The sequence below is a fragment of the Gavia stellata genome, chromosome 9, assembly GCF_030936135.1.
Source record: "Gavia stellata isolate bGavSte3 chromosome 9, bGavSte3.hap2, whole genome shotgun sequence".
Lineage (NCBI taxonomy): Eukaryota > Metazoa > Chordata > Aves > Gaviiformes > Gaviidae > Gavia > Gavia stellata.
In genome coordinates, this window is record NC_082602.1 from 7,393,133 (window position 1) to 7,411,090 (window position 17,958).

The 17,958-nt window shown below is 42.0% G+C and overlaps 1 protein-coding gene across 2 annotated transcripts in view; it reads right to left on the reverse strand.

The window, feature by feature from the left end:
* The window catches only part of ARID5B (AT-rich interaction domain 5B), a 120,277-nt gene that overhangs the window by 87,466 nt on the left and 14,853 nt on the right, over positions 1-17,958 (reverse strand). The gene's annotated exons all lie outside the window — the stretch shown is intronic.

A 17,958-nucleotide genomic window follows, 5' to 3' on the forward strand; every position in this document is an offset into this window, starting at 1 on the left:
CGGACTGCATCATGTTACTGTAAGAGGCAAAAGCAGTGACAGTGGTTGAGGCACTTCTTCCCTCCCCTCACCTGCAGTTACGCAACAGTTCTCCAAATCTCATCTCCACCTACCTTCCAGCCATGCAGAGCTTCATGCTCACTGGAGGCACTGGGCTACAGCATGACTGAAGTTAATATTAAAACATGGATTCCTCCTACAGCTTCACTGAAAAAACCCCATTGCATTCACAGGGACGGAGATCTTCAAGAACCTTCTTATTCTGTTTTTCTTGCTGCTTTTTTTAAAAAAAAAAAAAATATCTCTTTTTCTCCCTACTTTTTCTTTTCATCTTTGTAGGTCTCAAACAATATATTTAATTACTTCTGATACTTACGTGAAGAATGTTAAGTCTTTCATAAATACACTCTTTTGGCCAAGTGCTTTACAGGTATCAGAGCTCAGCAACACACACAGTTGTGTATAAACCCACATGCACTGATATAACTACTCACAGTTTCATCATAGATAACTACATGTATACACATACAAAATAAAGGATACAATTACTGCAACACGATTAAAAACCTTACTTTCTCAAATTCTCAACTTTTACTCTCACACACTGTGACATCATACATTGGAGAAGTTGCTCAAAACAGGTAAGACTTGAATTTCTTCAGTCAAAGAAAAAGAGGAAGAAAACCCCCTTCTCTTTCAATATATCTAAATAAGCAAAAAAGGGGGAACAAACAGATTTGGGGTGGAAGAGGCAAGTCAACTCAAGCTCAGCAAAAATTTCTAAAAGATAAAAACAAGTGTAAATAAAAAGAGGAAATATAAATAGGTGATGTGAACAATTCTTGAGAACAAAAAAGCATTTGATATCATCAGAGTTGGTGTCACAGGGTGGCTATTAACTGGCATAAACATTCATTTTCAGTCCCACTGAGTCACCCAGAAAAGCTGGCTCTTGAATAATGAGGCTGATGGAGCTTGAGATCCAGTTCTACTTTTCTTTACTCCAACTTGGAACTGTTGCACAATTATGATACAGAACGTCAGGATACGATAAACAGAACTGAAAAAGGGAAAGAAAACATTTTTTTCCCCTACAAGTCAGGTTCAGTGCTTTTGCCTATTAAAGTAACCAAATATGTTTCTCTCTGAAATCAAAGCCAAAAGGCAGCACGCCAGGCACAGTTAACAGATAAATCAATGTTCCCGAAGGGCGGGCTTTTTTGTTTTGGGGGGGTTTCTGCCTGACAACAATCTTGCAGCAAGCAAACAGAACACCCACTGCACATCTTGTCAATCTACTCCCATGAAATGGGGAAGGAAACGTGAATACTTTTGAAGATCTAGGCACTGTTTGGAAAAACTTCATGTTCTAACCTCCCTGTCAAAGGTCATGGTTTTCATAACTACAAAGTCTGCAGCTATTGTAAAGCCCACTACATATAACGTGTAATTGCAGTTAATTTATCACTAAGGTCATTGTATACTAGCTGGGAGTTTGTAAACAAGAATGAATCACAGGTTTCATTTTTGTGTCCCTTTCAAACTGGAAGACCTAACAGTTTCCTGTTCCAACATACAAAATAGTATTGCTTCTATAAACCTACTCGGGTCTCCTTGCCAACAGTTTCCATTTAATTAAACTGACAGCAAAACAGGGCTCTTGCTAATGGGATCCAGACCAGTTTGCCTTCAATGTAAATTCTCAGGCATGAAATTACATCTGAAACAGACACAATAATCCCTCTATATCTTAGTCATAAGTTTAATCTATACTAAAATAACATTTTCTTTGTCTATATTGAAGTCTGTTTTAGAATTCAGTGATCTTTTCTTCTTTTCCCAGTTGAAGTTCAGGGAATTATTCAACTTCCATTCACCTTACAGTCAATTCAGAATTTTCTTCTTGCCTGTAATTTATACATTCATTGTTGGTTTCTAGGTCATGGGTAGCAAAATGATCTCGCATGTGAGAAACCAGATTGGGGACCTACTTCAAACTTTCACTTTCTGGAAACGAAATAGGCTCGTAGCACTATAAAACTAGTTCACAGCTGCTTAAAGCAATCTAACTTGCCTAAGCTAACAGCCTGATCTTTCACACAGATCCTCAGGTCAACTAGCTGTAAAGAAGAAAACTGATGAGATTTATAGGTACCTTCAATAAAATGAAGGTGGGGTTGTTTGTTTGTTTAATGACCCATAACATTTCACTCTTGTCTAGTCATCCTCGTCAGTACTCAACTGATGCATGAATTCCTACAATGCCCAGGAAGAACAGAATATGCAAAAGAATAGTTACTTATTGCACAGTAACCACGGCGTTCATGACGAGCAACTCAATAAATTGTAGGGTGCATTTATGCCAGATGCAAGTGAGATGCTAATTTCTGAGAGACACAAAGCATTTTGTTCCTAGCCCACGGGCTGCCTCCTCCTGCACCAGCACCAGGACAAGCTTGGGGATGCTACAGCCCCCCTGCAATTCAAGCCTGAGATATCAGAGGGCTTTGAAAAACAGGGAGGGATGGTACCTAGAGAGTAAAATCTGGAAAAGTCACAATTACTAGGTGAAAGGCAAATAACTCATCTTTTCTTACTCAAGCCAGTGTGTATCACAGTGGGCTCCTCACTGTGACAGCCAAGCCACACCCTTCCACTTGATAGGACAAAGAAGCTTTATCTGTCAGTTAAACAGTGATTGTAAAAATGCTCTCCCAAACTCCCGACCTCGCAGCCAAGTCCAGGAATGATACTGGAGAAGCTGCTCTTCTTTGCTGCTCTGTGGATTCCTGATACTGGAAGAGTATATCACCCAAGCTCTGCTGCAGCAGGTCTCCAAGCTCAATGGGAATTACACAACACTTAGCCAGCAACATGTAATGATACATCAGGACATTCATTTTGAGACACTGTGGCAGGATGGCCTGAGCTTCAGAGAGCCTCACAGTGACTGTCACCTCAACATTTTGATCCTGGAAAGGAAAATCAAGTCTACTACGTGCAATTACTTTTCTTCTGATGCCAACCATTTAGGTAAACTAATTGTTTTAAAAGGAAAGCTTGAAGCCATTCTGAAGACAGATTTTGGGTGAAGATTTAGCACCACCAAGTCTTCACAAAAAGCTGTAGAGATGAGTTCAGATATAGGTACATGAAGCTCTTGTTTTCTGGCCAAAGTGAAAGATGAGGTGGCATAAGAGAAAGAGCTGCAAAGGAACCTGTAAAAAAAAAAAAGAATGAAAGCACAGCCTGCTCCAGGAGCATGGCATCTTTGTTATCCTCACTAGACCTGGCCATCTTGCATTGCCAATGTCGAAAACTGCATCCATTTAGATGAATAATTCTTGTTTCTTGTTTACGTTCTTGTGCTCAACACCTGCATTTTCTGACCACGGAGGGAGCTGTCAACAGCTGTCAGGACAGTACCCATAAGGTACCTGTTATCCCTACAGGTTTGCAAATGGGGGAGGCAATGGCAGGGATCTACTATAGCTCTGTTGCTGGTACCATGATGCCTCTGTGTTTTAGGCAGAGATATCCAAACGTTTCCTGCATCAAATGAAACCAAGGATTCACTCTGGTATAAATCTGGTCTCTGTGTTCAGGCTGTCACACACGAGAGGGCTTCTTGGCTTTAGAGTCAGCAGTCATTGGCATGGAAATGGTGTCACTTCATCTGGTGAAAGGGAATACACAGGACAAAGAAAGTTGTTGCTGTAGCTACTCCTCCAAGGAACCTTGTGTCCTATTTTGGTTTGGGCAACCTGGCTAGTGAACTGACTGGGAAATGGAGACTGTACGAAATTCTTACAGGCAGTTGGGGCAAGGATCGTAATGACGCACACACAAAACTCCAGTCCTACATGCAATCCATACAGACACACTCTGAAGGAAAAGGAGCAAAAAAATGGAAACTGCTGTCCCATTTTTCCTATGAACACCATCCCATTCTGTCATGTCTTGGTAACATTCAGTGATGAAGACGAAGTGCCCTGCATTCCTTACACCACCTGTGGCTCTCAGTACATTGTGGGACTGGGCCCAAGGACTCCTGAGAGCTTGTGCTTCAGCTGGAGATGCTACGACCATAAGAAGCAAAAGTGACAAAACCACTGTAAAAACAAGAGAAAACTGAACCACAGTGTATTTTCCAAGTTTCTACTCACCCAACCAAACATTTGCAAAACCTTAGCTACATGTCCAACTAAAAATACGTGTTGCCGAAGAAATGTTACATGACTTTAAGTAAGAAATTTGCCACATGCCCAGTGAGGTATAAATACTGCTTTTTAGACAAATGCACTCACAATGTTTTCAAAGCCTGGACAATAAAATTTCCCAGCACTGTTGTCACAATCTTCCTCTTCAAATAAGAACTTTAATTGCATTGTTTTCCTAAAATGTATAAAGTTAAGTGCTTATTTCGGAAAACCAGCCATACACTAAGCAGTCTGACATTCTTGGGAAAAAAATGAAGATTTCATTTGTGCAGCAGAAGACAATGGTCAGTCAGCAGCATGATCAGAAATCATTACAGGTCCTCCTGGCAACAGCTATTCTGCTGCACTGTTCGTGAGGGTCTCTTGTTTTAGAAGCAACACTCAACAAGTATTCTCCTGGTAAAAAGTATGTAAACCTTTTCTTATGGTTAAATTGACTTTGTCTACAAGGTGACAAGGGAAAAACAGTCTAATACAGAATAGCAGCCTTTCTTCATCTCTGCCTGTTAAGAATCAGCTCCCTGTGCTTCCCCAAGCCGACAGACGTGGCAAAGAGGTACTGCTTTGTGCAAACACTGTACACAACTAGCCAGAAATGAGGGAATGACTTTTCATATTAGCTTATATGGATTTGCTGATATGTCTGAACAGTTAAAAGTCTCTCAACAAGGCAGAGAAACTACCAATGGAGTTTCTGCTGCAGAGGGTGAAAAACGCTCCTATCCCATTTGTGCAAATATGCTGGGCTCATGTTATCAAACACATGAATTCCTGTCCACACTCTCTCTGTCTCTCCTGTGCACCCTGCCATCAAAATAGCAGAGACAAAATCGGCCTCATTTCCTGTATATTTCATATAGACCTAAACGTTATTAAATATGTTGTCAGGGAATATATTTTAAGGCTGCTACGCTCACATCTGATCTCCTACTCTATGCTTTTAAGATACTAAACAGGCTTTACCCCGTAAAACACATGTTTTGTGCCTAGGAATCACATGGTATCTGCAATCACCAAAGGCTAAATCCTGGGCCATTCACATTCATTATATGCAAGTCAGAGGGCCCAGGTCTAAAAAACAAAGTAAAAACTGAGCACCAACCTTCCCTGCAGGGAAGGCTAACAAAAATACCCAAACCACAAACACCAAAAAATCCCAGCGGCAAAGTAGAGAAGCAGCCCTTATTGCTGTCTCCAGCAACCCTCATCCCTGTTCCCCTTCCAGTGTTGTACCACCTCTCTCTCGCTCCCCCATGGGAGGATCAAAGCTGGGGGTCGTGGTGGAGTATGGCCTCGGCACTGACCTTCTCATGCGTCCCAGGCTAGCCTGAAGCCTACAGAAAATGGCACTGACCACCCAAAACCCGAGTGGGATGATTATCCCAGAGGCTGTTTTCCTGTTGAGGGATATAATAGCTGGGTAGGAAAAACAAAACAATTCACTCTCTCTCGAAGTTTTTCACAAAGGCATACAGGACCCGATTTTCTTGCTGCTCACACTGCTGCAAGGTTTGCTGCTGAGCGTCACAGTAGCAAGCCTAAGCCCGTGATACAACACTGAATAGTTACCACAAGAAAAAGAAATGCTCCTTCAAGTTCTCCCTACCTGAGCTGGAAGGCTCCCCGAAGGGAGGAGTGGAGCAGGCAGCTGATGGGGCTGAACACCTCTCAAGGGAGCAAGCCCCCTGCCCTGGTTCAAGCTGACCAGTCCACTGAAACACCAGGAGCTTCCCCCACACGAAACCACAGGATCTAACTTTGATGTTTTACAATAGCACAAAGACAACATATAAAACACATTCAAGAAACATCGTGGGAAATGCGCCAGCATTTTAAGGAACGTTCCCTTTGGACATGAAGCCTTTTTTAGCCAAACCACTATGATTTTGCTTTAGTGACTCATACGAATGGATTCTGGATTAAGGTTTAAAAATGGGATATCTTCTCTTCTGCTCCTAGGTTCACCTCAAGACATGTGAATGAAAAAATAGCAGTAAGAATATTAGGCCGGACTGATATACACCAACAGACACTAAATAGGGATCTACTAAATTTGTAAAGCTTAGCTGAAGTTTCAAATATATAATTCTGAAAATGCAATTCCTCCTGAAGTCAGGCTGGGCAAGGATCATAAAACTATAAAAAGATACTTTGCCCCTAAAGATTGCAAGAAGCTAATCATTAGCCACCCATTTACAGTGTTTACCTTTTTATTACATTATTCTGATATTTTTCCTTTGCAGGGACCTACTCCTTATTTCTACCATATGGGTAACAAAAAAGATCCACTGCCTCTAGGCAAAGTGTTTTTAAAGACAAAGACATTTGCCAGATTAAAAACAAGCATACAAATAAAGTATACATAAATTTGTGTTTGACTACTGTTGGGCATCTGGAATGGCACACATTTTCTTCGGAAAATTTTTCTTCCAGTTTTTTATACAAATGACAGTAAAATATGTACCCAGCAGCAAATTGAGAGAACTAAATTTAAAACGCACTTTCAGACCACTCTTTCATTTTTTTTTTTAAACTTTTCTTTTCCAAGGCAAGAGGGGAGGAGGGAGTTTGTACCGATGTTTTGAAGTACTGTAAGTTCTTTTGCCTTTTAACAGAAATATGTAAACAAGGTGTATGACTGTAGGGTAATGTTCTAGTCACAAAGCATTCAAAAGCCAGAGTGAAGCTATTTGAAGAATGGAGTATTCAATTCCTGAGGCCAGATGCTAGTATAAATATGAAACTATGTTCACACTGCAGATTAAATTATTTTTAGTTTCTGCATTTGAACAGCCAAAATTATTTGGGTTGTTTTTTTTTTTTTTTTATTGTACCACAGAACTTATGGGGCCACATTTTTATGTATCTGAACAGAGGATTAAAAACACCAGCGTAAAAGGACTTTTTCAGCTATTTTCTCTGTGCAACAAAACTAGAAGTGTATAGTGACATATGCTGTCACAAGTAAGGGTCATTCAGGGAGTAAGAAAACTAAAAATAAAGATGGAGCTGAAACATTTGAGATTCTTGAAATAGATTTTTATAGTACCTTATCATTTAATTTTCATCCCACAAAGCTTTTAATCTGGAAATACTTAGTGTGAAAGAAAAGTGGAGACTGTGGTTTTAAAACAACTAAAGAGAAAAAACAAACACTAAGACTGCATTACACACTGTCTACTGGGTTTGCCACGAGAGCTCACACAGATATTGCTAAGAATATCAAGTTAAAGTCACCAGTAATTAACTAAAAACAAATAATCAATAATCCCGTGACCTTGCCATAGCAAAACATGCACGAATCCAAGAGAGAAAGACAATGAAATAAACTGGGGGTGATGGAAGCAAATCCAGGCTCAATGACTAGCTGGGTGAGGACCTATCACTGACACATGCTACAGCCTAAAGACACCTATGAGGCTGACAAGAATCCCCCCTTGCTGATCACCACTTCACTGTTGTTACTTTTTTCGTTCTGTAATTATCTTCTTTTTATTTCATCAGCTGGCAAAGATGGAAGGTACAGGATGTATCTCAAGGACGTGATTCATCTGCTGATGTCAGGGGGTTAGTCTACCAAGACACAAAAAGTAAAATAGGAACTGCGTGGAGGGACGTCAACCAAGCCATAGACCGTTCCCACTGCGAACACCACAAATGCCCCAGAAGGGTTGGATGTACAGCGAGGAGCGTAAATCTGCGAGAAGGATGAGCAGAAAGACTGCAGCTTGGTCAGTCGAGAGACCTCCTGCAACACTAAGGAATGTGGAATTACTGAACAAACTTGCTCTGCACCACGCTGAACATGCATATTTTGCTGATGACTTACAAGAAGGATGAGGCCAGTACAGCCGTGCAGCTGGCTGGGTGAAGGTGCTAGGAGGGGAAGGGGTCCTGCAGCGCTGGGGCTGTAACCCATCTAATATAGAGATGTGTGAACCGACATTAAGTACCTGTGGAGATTCTGTCGCCGCCCCAATTCAGGAAGGCAGGGGACACCAGGCTTAATTACAAACAGGTGATGTGGGACACGCTGAAAGCTGAACGTGCTCTTGAATATCATGTCAGGTTCGGCCCCAGCTCCTAATTAACTGTTCTTATCAGGCATGGATCTGGTATCACAACAGCGAAGCCTCCTGTCGGTGGACAGGCTGACAATCCCAGCCTTCCCCGGGTATTTACAACACGCTTTTAAAATGCATTAGCCTGCACTTTAAAGAAACCCAGGACCAGAACATCTGCGCTTTGGTTGTTTTGTTTCTCAGTAACAAAAAGTGAAAAAAGATGCAGCTGTGGATAAAATGGTCAGGAACACAGCAGCTACCTTGTCATCCTTTACCTATTTTCCCTTCAATAGCCTCATTCACAGGAGCAGAACAAGACATGGGGGAACTTGGAGGAGGATGAGCAGGAACGTTTCCCACCTTTTTCTTAAATTAGATTTTCGATTTGTTATAGGATCCTTGAATTGTACAACACGTGCGGATCTATTCCACTCATGACATGCATGCATAACTCCCCTTGGCACTAATGGGAATGACGAACGTGTTGTGAGAGGAGAATTGCCCCCTAAAACTGCAGGAGTGTGAACAAGGTTGTAAATATACCTCAAGGTTCTGGTAACATTAGAAACCATTCTAGCGTCTTTCTCATGGTTTATTATGATATCACCAAATCCCCTCTATGTATTTATAGCCTTGTAATTCACAATTATTCTGGGTCCATAAATGTTTTTGGCATCTGAATATAGAACTGATACTATTATTTCACATATTATGGTACTGTCCGTGAATGCTAAATTTATTCCAGCAGAGACTCCTGGAGTTCATTCATCAGATATTTTATGCTACTGTTCTTTTAATGATTCATTTATCCTTAGTAATATTTGTATTCTGAAGTGTGGCGTCTCCAGCCGACAGCACAATGCTCTGCTGAATTATCTTCTTCTTTCACAGCATAACAAAGTAGAGCACAGTCAAATTGAAGATGGCCTTTAGTACACTGTCAGAACAATACTGCTTACCAAGCATATCCAGACACATTTCTCAAACCACATGTAATGCTCTGGCTGCCAACATGCTCATAAAGTCATTAACCGGCATCTTAAAATGAGGGTGCGATACATACATTTAAATGTTTAGGAAAATCAGATGTGTGTGCTTATTTTGAATTTCAGCTTCTACATGTATCAATTATGCAGCAGTGCGCAGATGTAAAAATTCACCTTGATTTTTCACAAGCTGCTAAAATATACTCCTGCTAAAATAATACACATTATCTATCACTAACAAAAGCTTCTTTATGGCATTAAGTATTTGTCCTTCACAATGTAACAGAGCAAGAGAGACCCAAGCTGAAGGTTTACAGTGCTGAGGATTCATTTTTACAAGCAAATTATTATCAGCAGTAAAATTAAGGAGGAACTTACTTTACATTGTACAGATTTTACTAAATGAAGTAAATAAAGGTTATGCGATAACGCTCTCCAATACAAAACCTACCCACTAAGTTACAATTCATGCTGTCACATTTTTTAAATACACACTTTCTCTGTCACCCACTCCCACAAACTGCACTCCAATTTATACATATACTAGGTTTAACCCCTCCCTTCCCTAACACCCTCATCTATCAATGCAAGGATCACCAAGCCAGCAAAGAGAAGCATGAACCAAATTAACCAAAAAAGATTAAGCAGTCACAATATTGATACCGAGAGTCTTAAAACCCAGTTTAAGAAGGGCAAGGATACCAGAACCAGAGTCTTCTCCTGTGAGCTCCTTTGTGAGCTCTCCCATAGAGCTCACAAAGGTGACATATGATGTTGTGGGAGATCCCTGGGCTGTCCGTGTTGGGAAGGCAGGTTTTGCTACTGCCCACTGAACTACTGGAGCTAAGCTCCTTCCCACACTCTTGTCCAACACCTTCCTTTTCTTTCTAGCCAGCCCATCTCCCACCTTCCCTTACCTGCCCAAGCAAAGCTCCACCTCAGCAAGCTGAGGGCTCATTACCGCCTGTTGCTGAGGACCCCACAGATGCTAACATGGTCATTAGCTGGCATTAGAGCCCCACACAACTTGGGGGGCAGCCCAGCTTTTGCTTCTCTGTGCCTCTGTCCTAGCAAATGATTTTGTGAAAAGAGGAGAAAGGGGAGAAGAAGCAAGTCTCCTACTTCAATTTCAGATGCACAAAGGCTGCTTTCTCTGACACAACCCCATGGCACGAGACAGGCCATCTATAAGATGAATATTGTATCTCAGAGAACAAGCACTAGCCTTTCTGCAACAGAGCAGTCAGAACCGGACTAAGATATTTAGGAAGACAGACGATGACAGGCCAGGCACGTCGCAGTGTGCCTGCAAACAAAAGGCACACTGCGACTTTCTGGGCACAGGAATAACGAAGAGGCAACTCGGAAGAGCAACTTGGAAGGGAGATGCTGAATAAGCTGGGTCTGGCTTTTCTCCTCCCCCCCTTGGAAGGGAACTGACACCCAGCTCTGGCCATGGTGTCAACGGCACCCGCAGAAGAGCCTGAACATCTAAGCACGGCAGCACAGGTCACAAGCCAGAATGATTCATGAGCTGGTACGAAGACAGCTTCGACTTGATTAACGGAGCACTCACAGTCAAAGATGACCACAGGACTCCAAGTCCTGGGCTCCAGCAGCACAGAATTAAAGCACAGAAAATCAGCCAGGCAAGAAAAAGAGGACATCCTTGGGCCCCACCCAACTATACCACAATATTATATAGGTGCTCGCTTTACAGATCTCAGTACTTGGCGAATTTTTGCCTGGCTGCGTGGAAAGGATACAACGCAGGAAAAAGGCGTCAGTGATCTGTGAGGGACCAACAGCTCTAAGCAGCGACCACAGCACACAGAGGAGACCGCTGATGATCTCCTTCCATGGCACTGGGCAAGGGAAGCACTGGGACACAAAACAACAGACGTCCCAAACTGGGTCCCCCCAGGACCCAGTAACAATATGGGCAGGGACCGAAACTAGAGGGAAGGCTGGGGAGGAAAACGGCACCCTCTAAACCCAAAAGTTAAAAAAGAAGGAAAAAAGCAGACATTGAGATAAAGTCAGATTCAGAGCACAGCAGCACTGCACCAGGAAGCACACGTTTTCAGTTACTGGAACAAAACCTCATGGTCAGTAAGAATTAAATGCAAGATCCAACAGTGACTAGAAGGGAAAAAATCCTGGAGAGCAGACACATGTGGGTTATTAGACAGCCTGGCAAGGTCAATCTCGGTGCTAAAAACAGACAAAAATAAAAAAAGCCGTCAAACATTTTTAAAGGGACACTGTCCCACACTGGCTGCTTTGACACTGTCTGTGAATGGTCCTTATTTTTTATCTACTTATTTTGTAATTATGTAGGCTACTCCTTTTCCAACCAGAGGCTGCAACAAAACTCTTATTGATGGTGCAAACTGCTGCAACTTCAGCTTTAGGAGAACGTGGGGCAGTTCCCTCTAGCTTCATAAGGCAATAAAATTTAACTCTTCCTCCTCTCCTGTTTTGCAGCAGTGGTCCCTGATGTTTCCGAATAGACCAGAACTGCAATTGCAAATGGCTGTGCTCTACACCAACGACAAAGTGCCCTGTCATACCAATACATAATTGAAAACGCTGACACAGTGACAACTGCTATCAGCACAATTCTGATAATCATGTTAGCTCGCTCCTGCTGCAGGAACTGGTGGGGGTGGGGAACAGGCACTGTGATTTAGGGGCTACCTAGAGAGAAGTTACGTGGGATTTTGTTTACATTTCTTGGCAGATCTTCCACATTTCAAAGAACAAAATACCCACCTCCTCAATTCCCAGCGGCAACACTACCACCCCCTTTTATAAGAGCTCAAAGGCAGGTCAAAGTTTGAGAAGAAATCCAAATTTTATCTCTTTGATAAGGCACACTTGAAGTTTGAGATTTGTGGTGTTAAAACTCCTTTCAAGAGCCACAGATAGATGAGGCTCAACACAATCCAGTGGCAAATGAAAGGCTTTCATAGCCAGTGCTGCATATTAAAATGTTTTTGTCACCCCCTCTGTAATGAAGTAGGCTGTCCCCAGAGAAAGGAAGAAATTAACAGCACTTAAATCATCCCAGCATTGCTTGGGCAAACACATGGCCTCGGGAAGGACCAGGTGGCTACAGAGAACCTCCTGAGGACCCCGCCAGGGAGGCTGGGGAAGGTGCAGAGGAGAGCAGCAGTGGCTCAGGAGAGAGAGGCAAGTGAGGAGGCGGAGCCCTGAAACACTACTGGAAATAGGGTCACCTCCAGGAAAAAAAAATGTCATTATCACAGGATTATTGGGGGTACACCGCACCTAACAATCTTTCAGAATTTAAAAGACAGCCAGCAACTAAAGCCAACAAGCCAACAACTATTAGTTATCTTAAACCAACTGGTTGACAAATAATAAAAATAAATATTTATCTTTCCCTCTTCATGCAAGGCCAGACAAAATTGTCTGTCTGCTCAGCACCTCAGGTTATCTCCAATCCCAAACGTGTTAACACTACAGGTAAGTGGTAATTAAACCAAAAGAAGATGTGCAACCAAAGGAAGCCTTCCTGCTCCACAGCCTCTCTGAACAAACACACAGAACAGCGCTTCTCCGCAGCCTGCCGGTGCTCTCGTTCTGCTGCAGCAGTGCCGGCATGTGCTAGGAGCTGCACAAACACAGAAGAAAATGCCAGGCCACAGACCTTTTTCCCCAAGGGAGCCGTCCTCCTCCATTCAGGCTCCATGGAGCACAACAGACAAGTCGTAATAGCTTCATCTACAGCAAAAGAGCTGTATCAACTGGGCTGGTTAAAATGAGTTAGAGAGGTCACTCTGACCCACGAGACAAAAAACAACATACGGTGCACAAGGGCAGAGAGGGGAAAATGGGATAATGGGACACGTACAGGAGCTTTATCAAGATCAAAATGGCATTCAGCTAGGGCAATGGGGACAGGAAGGCACAAGGAAGAGGCAAAGAGTGCAGATAAACAGAGAAGAAGGGGAAGGGAAGACAGTTAAAGGCATGACTTAGGCACAAAATATCCAAAGTAGCTGTACTCTGCATAGCTAACAATTAGTTGGTCAGAAAATTATTGCATCAAGTTAAGCCAGGCGAGCCTGAACCCAGCAGCACGCGACAAACAATGAAAAAGGAGAGTCGGCGTCAGTTCAGAAGTCACCGCAAATGTCTGAGCACACTACATCTGCAGATTATCAGTTTCGATAATATTATAGCTTGACTACATTATGACTTGATAATCTTCATCTGGAGAAGTCATGCCTGTTGCAAGGCCACTGGTAAGTGCAATCAGAAGGGCCATGCAACAACCCAGTGCTTGCCGGGGCTGGGCATGGCAGCTTCCTGGGCGCTGAGGGCTCAGCACCTTTCAGCAAGATAGCTCAACCCTGTTCTGCTTCTCTTTCCAAGCTCACTGCAATCTGCCACGGATCAGCCAATTTATATGGCAGCACAAGATCTGACAAGGAGCTGGGATATCCCGGATGAATCTATGCAAATTCTGAGACTGGTAAAGAAGAGGAGGAAATGAGAGGGCGAGCCAGTCCTGCAGCATCCAGCCCCTGCCCCGCAAGCTCCACAGGAGGGTTCAAAAGAGCAAAGTAGGAAACAACTGCTGGAAAACCACCTATGGACTGGAAAAGGGCGACTACTAAAATATAAACCTCAGCTAGAAGTAGTACTTGATCTTCCTGGATTTCACAGAGAACAAAGATCCAGATTCTGCACCCCCAAAGGCATGACTGTGGGGAATGAAAAGACAGGAGAGGACTAATTACTAAATTATCTTTGGGTTCCCCCTCGCTGGACCCAAACACACAAGCAATAACTGCAGCAAACCCCCCTTCTGTAAGCACCAGAACTTGCTCATCCCCATTACTAATGCTGCCAGTGCAGGAACGGGAACGCCCACAGCGCGGCAACCTCAACCTCAACCACCCATTTTGGCATGATAAAGACTCATAAAGGATGGATAAAAAGAGTGGCAATGACAGTTTGGGGGCCAAACCCAGAGCTCTGTCGTGACAGACTCGTGAGCCAGAGGGATGCAGATTGCCTGGCCGGGGCAGCGACGACTCCCACCTCTCCAGCCCGGCACAGGGGCCATTTGTTCCTCGGCTAAACCCAGGCAGTGCTGCAGCCCAGCCTAATCCAAACCAACAGAGCCGGCGAGCACTAAATTCAGTCATTTTCCCCTCAGTCTCTTCTCTCAATTTCAGCTCTGACTCCTCTATCTTTTATTTCTTTTTCTAAAGACACATTTAGAGATGAAACCATTCATAACTGCCTATCCACAGACAGTTTGTGGCAGCATAATTGACAATGAGTCTGCTGCAAAAATGAAAATGCTGTTTTAATAACCTTGGCCTAAAATACATTCTGTTGTATGCCTCAAAGGGTTTCAATAAAAAGTCAACCTGTAAAGACATATTTTCTTGGCTTAAACAACAATCCAAAGCATATAAATGTAGCCCAACTATAATGACATATTTATAGGCCAATAAAGCTTACACTGCAGCTTTCATACTTCACTTAAAGGAAGTCTGTAAGAAGCAGTGTTATATAAAATAATTTGAATTTTTTTCGAACTATAGCCCAAGGAATACAAATATGCAACTTTGCCATATTTAACCGACAGTGTTTACATTGCTTAGTTGCTAAAAATTTTGTAAAATGAAATAATTCCTCATTTGGTGAATTCCCACTGGTTTACCAAATATGGATATACAAGTCCATTTACTACAAAGAAAAATCCCCTAAATAATTCTAAAGACAAAAATAAATAACTAGCGGCCTTAGTAGTGAATGATTTAATCAGACCAATTCTTCTGGAAAAACAGGTTCTCATGTTCATTATGAATAATACATTCCTGAGCAACTCTATTTTTATATGCTGCATTGTTGTTATTCTTTATTTTTCTCAACATTTGAAAGAAATATTCAGAAAGCTATAAATAGTCTTAAGACATAAACTGCTAGCATTCAATATTGACATATTTGTAGAAAGGCACAGAATGTATAACATAAATACCTCAAGAGGCAGAAAGAAATAATTCTTAAAAATCATTTTTCAGGCTGAAATCTTGAAGCTCACACAAAAAAATGCCATTGCTAGATCTTTTATTTAATACAGTCCTAAGGAAAAGTTCTGCATAATTCACTAGTGATAAAAACAATGGCATTTCACAGAAAAAAAAAAAGAAAGGCAAAGAGAAAAGAAAAAGAGAAAAAAGAGAAAAGAAGAAAGAAGAAAAAAAGAGGCAAGAGAAAAAAAGAGAAGAAAAGAGGAAAAAAAAGGAAGATTAAAAAAGAGAGAACAAAAAAGGAGACAGAACTACCAAATTTGAATTATTGTCAACTTTTAATTATAGGTGCACGGTTTCTCCAGGCTGTGGATTAACCAGGTGTCACCTTAGTTTTGGCTAAGCAAGTGCCACAGAGCATATGGTACGGGGTATACGCTGCTCACACGAGGCCTCACTTTGCCCAGTTATTGTTTAAAGCTGCCCTGCTCCTAACAGCAATGTGTTTAATTAAGAGTGTTTGCACAGTGCCACTTCTGTGGTTCTGTATCAGCCATGTTTTCATTTCATCCGGGTTATTTCACCCTTCACCACTCCTGGATAGTGTGTGAAAACTGATTTTGTTTCTTCTGTAAAGTTCTTTTGAGCTCTTCAGTAGGGATATAATTTCCTATTACCTTCTACAGCTCAGTTCAAAAACATCTAGTAGGAAAAATTTCAGAATCCACTCACTTTTATGGGATTTTTCTGTAATGGAAACATGCCGTTTCACAGGAAAAAAGGGGTGCAGGAGATCACCTTGTTTATCTAGGCCTTTTCAACACCTGGTTCAGCAACTTCCTCATCTACAGCTAGGGTTAAACGTGGGTCTCACTAGCAGAGTCATGAATTGCCTGCCAGACTAGCACAAGAAGGGATTTGTTCCTTTCATCCAAGTTCTGTACAAAGCGGTCCGCCTCGTCACAGCCACCCCATTCTGCCCCATGGGGAAGCCCTCCGTGAAACATCTCCATGGGCACAGCACTGAGTACCTGATTAGGAGGGGAACAGTGCTGTGGCGATGGGAAGCGGTGGATGTGCTGGAGATCACCTCTCCATTTGGGCTGATTAACCTTGCTAATATAGCTGTGCTGATGCTCTCACCTGAGGGACCTTTGCATGATAGCACAACATGCTGCCTCACAGTTTACAACCCTATTTTAAGAGAAAAACTACCCCATCCTATTGTGCTGGAGACCTAGTGCAGAAGTTATTGCTAGTAAATCTTTGATCACTGCGGCTGACCGTTGCTCTGTTGGCAAGATGCTGAGTATTGGAAAAGGTCTGTGGGCACACGTCGTAACAGGCACTAAACCTGCCATTTTGACAGCAGAGAAGATACAAGACTGGCAGCTCAAATCTCTATGCCTTGGACACTGCACATTATGCTACTGCTTTTGCCTACAGCTAGGGAGATGACAATTCCCAGAGCATAATGTCAACCTTGACCAACCACTCAGAATGAGAGAAGTAAATCTTCTTCAGCTGGTGGGTGTTAAACCTCCATCCCATAGTTAAGCTAAACACCAGAGCTCATGGGTTGCTACAGGACACAACCAAATAGGGCTGCTTCACAAGCAATGAAGATCACCATTCTTCTGAGTTTTCCTCAGATTTGGGAAGCAAAATATGCTTAAATTCTTGGGTCTTTCAAATAGTAAAAAATGATCGTAGTACTAGATTTAAGAAGTTTCTCTGATTGCCTTTCACAGGCTAGATCAGTTGTCTGTATCAATGTGCCTAATCAGCTATAGGTCTTCTTGAACCTTCGGTTTCACTTCCACCAACCAGTCATAATGAAGAAAAAGCCAATCATAATCAAACATTAGTCAAAATATCCTTTTCTACTGAAAAAAAAAAAAGACCCAACAATAAAGCCAGAGCCACCAACTGAAAATGAGCAACATCAGAATGTGGGTTATCAAAATTATACCATATAGTTTGCATTCCATAAGCGTTTTCAGTATAACCCCTACTTTCAAAGGCTTAACATGCAACTATAGGCTTTAGGTTTAAAGATAATTTTCTTTGGCTCCTAGGGTGGATAATAGCAATGTCATAACTTACCACAAGGGTTTTTTTATTTGTTAAAAACAAAAACAAGAAAACATTAACACACAAAAGTTCTGTCTGAAAAACATTAAGACTCTTTCGACACAACAAAATAATGCAAATAAATGTAGTGAGTAAGGAAGATGCCAGGGCAATAGCAGAGAAAATTACTTCATGTAATTATGAACCAGAAGAAACCACACAGAAACGCAAAGGTAAAAAGAAAGAATTGCACTGGCTATTTTTCTTCCTGGAGATGTAATGAAAAATAAGATCAACTTCAATTGTACTTTAATCTTCCAACCTACATATCTAACAGTGAAATGCGAGATTGACAAAATCACTTCACCATTTGATAAGATCAGCAAAACAAGATGCAGAAGATAAATCCTCCAAGACAGATCTTCAGCTTAGCGTAACTTGGCTTCGATGCCAACACAGTCGTGCCATTATAAAACTGACCTTGGCCCTGCATCTCCTGTTCATGTAGGTACAAAAACATTTCCTCACATGCATCAGCCTTAGCTTTTAATTTCTTACCTTTCCACCCATTATGGCCTAAATTTGATGCTCTTCAAAC